Consider the following 2,539-nt stretch of genomic DNA (forward strand, 5'->3'; position numbering starts at 1 on the left):
TGCTTTCCAGCGGCGGGGGGCTGAGCCGGGGCCCTGGCGGGTACCCGCACGGCCTCCGGGACCGTGGTTCAAAGTCTCTCCCGCGAAGGAGGAGCGCCTGTCCGGGTAAAAAAACTCTATCCTATTTTACTCTATGATCCAGCGGCCGTGGCCCGAGAGGTCTGCCGCAAAAAAACCCAAAACGGCAAAAAGAACCGCACAAAACCTAAGGCGGAGAGAGAGAGAGAGAGAGATCCGAGAGAACTTGACTGTCGCTGCACTCGGGCGGGCCCCCTGCTTTCCAGCGCGGGGCCGAGCCGGGCCCTGGCGGGTACCCGCACGCCTCCGGGACCGTGGTTCAAAGTCTCTCCCGCGGCGAGGGGCGCCTGTCCGGGTAAAAACTCTCTATCCTATTTTACTTATGTTCCAGCGGCCGTGGCCCGAGAGGTCTGCCGCCAAACATCCAAGACGGCAAAAGAACCGCACAAAAACCTAAGACGGCGGAGAGAGGGATCCGCGAGAAGGGAACGCTGCTCTGGGGAGGCTTGACGCACCCCGCGGAGGCTTGAGCAACCTATCATGAGCGCCCCACCCCTGGCACGGGTGGGGCCGAGGCCGCGAGCCTCTGAAAGACTTTGCTTTGCCAACCCCGGCGGGTACCCAGCAGGCCTTCGGGACCGTGGGTTCAAGTCCCCTCTCGCGGGGCGCCCGTCCGGGAACGACTTTGTATTTTTGAACCCACACAAGCCTGTGCAGTTCGGCCTCGCCCCGGGCGCTAAACTCAAACGCAGTACGACTTTAGCGGTGGATCACCGCGCTCGTAAGGCCGATGAAGAACGCAGCCAGCCAGCCGCGAACTAATGTGAATTGCAGGACACATCGATCATCGACACTTCGAACGCACTTTGCGCCCCCGGTCCGCCCCGGGCCACGCCTGTCTGAGGGTCGCTTCCCATCGATCGACCTCCGGTCCCGCGGCTGGAGCGCCGCAGGGGGCTTCCCGCCCCTCCGCCCTCCTCCCAAGTGCAGACCGCCACGGGCACGCCTCGGCGGAGTCGAGCGCCCCGGCTTCCTCCCACGAGGGGGAGGTCGGCGCCCCCAGGCGCCTGGGACCGAGCGGCGCCCTCCTCTCGGCGGCTTCCGTGGGTGTTCGCCACCTCCGCGCCCGCCGACGTGGACTCCCGGCCTCCCGCCTCGGACGCCCCGCGCGTAACGGAGGTTCGCGCCCGCCTCGCCTCGGCGCCTCTGCCCGGCGCGCGAACGAGACCTGTTCAGGCCAGCCCGCAGCAGCAGCGCGCGCGCGCCGCCTAACCCATATCCGACAACGACCTCAGATCAGACGAGACGACCCGCTGAATTTAAGCATACACTAAGCGGAGGAAAAGAAACTAACAAGGATTCTCAGTAGCGGCGAGCGAAGAGGGAAGAGCCCAGCGCCGAATCCCGCCCCGCCACGGCGGCGAGGGACATGTGGCGACAGAAGACCGCTTCTCTCGGCGCGGGTCGGGGCCCAAGTCCTTCTGATGGAGGCTTAGCCCGTGGACGGTGTGAGGCCGGTAGCAGGCCCCCCCGCCGGGTGCGGTTCTTCTCGAGTCGGGTTGCTTGGGAATGCAGCCCAAAGCGGTGGTAAACTCCATCTATACAAATACCGCACGAGACCGATAGTCGATAAGTACCGTGAGGGAAAGTTGAAAAGAACTTTGAAGAGAGAGTTCAACAGGGCGTGAAACCGCTAAGAGGTAAACGGGTGGGGTCCGCACGGTCTGCCCGGAGGATTCAGCTCGGCGGGCCGCCGCCCGGGCGCTGGTGCGCGGATCCCTTGACCGGGAACGCCGCCCGCCCGACGCCGCCGCCGCCGGGTGCACTTCTTCCGAGGCGTGCGCGCGCGACCGCCCGGTTTGGCCAGGAAGGGCCGGGGCGAAGGTGGCAGGCGGCTCTCAGCCGGGGCCGCCGGCTTTACAGAGCCCCCACGCTCCGACTTTGCCGCTTACCCCCGGGGCCGCGGGAAGTGTCCTCGCGCTTTCTCTCTGCCGACGCGCTGGAGGGACGGGCCTCGCCCCGGGCGCGCGGCGCCGACCGGGACCGACTGTCTCTCAGTCCGCCCCGACCGCGCCGCGCGCGCCAGGGCGGGATCCGCCCGCGCATAAGTGGCGCCGAGGTCCGCGTGAGGTCGGGCCACCCACCCGACCCGCCTTGAAACACGGACCAAGGAGTCTAACGCGCGCGCGAGTCAAAGGGTGTCTCTCGAGCCCCCACGGCGCAATGAAGGTGGCGGCCGCGCCCGCCGCTCAGGTGGGATCCCCGCCCCGGGCGGGGGCGCACCACCGCCCGCCTGGCCCGCACCGCCGGGCAGGTGGAGCCAGAGCGCGCGCGATGGTACCCGGAAGATGGTGAACTATGCCTGGCAGGGCGGCCAGAGGAAACTTCTGGTGGAGGCCCGTGAGCGGTCCTGACGTGCAAATCGGTCGTCCGACCTGGGTATAGGGGCGAAGACTAATCGAACCATCTAGTAGCTGGTTCCTCCGGTTTCTCAGGATAGCTGGCGCCGCCGCACAAGCAG

At 67.1% G+C, this 2,539-nt stretch overlaps 1 non-coding gene across 1 annotated transcript in view; it reads left to right on the forward strand.

Moving 5' to 3' along the window:
• The first annotated feature begins 1,304 nt into the window (after positions 1-1,304).
• The window catches only part of LOC122332079, a 4,005-nt gene continuing 2,770 nt past the window's right edge, over positions 1,305-2,539 (forward strand). The window contains exon 1 of the ribosomal RNA XR_006248428.1: positions 1,305-2,539. This exon is cut by the window's right edge and continues 2,770 nt beyond it. This is a non-coding gene — a ribosomal RNA (28S ribosomal RNA).

The sequence above is a fragment of the Puntigrus tetrazona genome, unplaced genomic scaffold, assembly GCF_018831695.1.
Source record: "Puntigrus tetrazona isolate hp1 unplaced genomic scaffold, ASM1883169v1 S000000003, whole genome shotgun sequence".
In the NCBI taxonomy this organism is placed as follows: domain Eukaryota; kingdom Metazoa; phylum Chordata; class Actinopteri; order Cypriniformes; family Cyprinidae; genus Puntigrus; species Puntigrus tetrazona.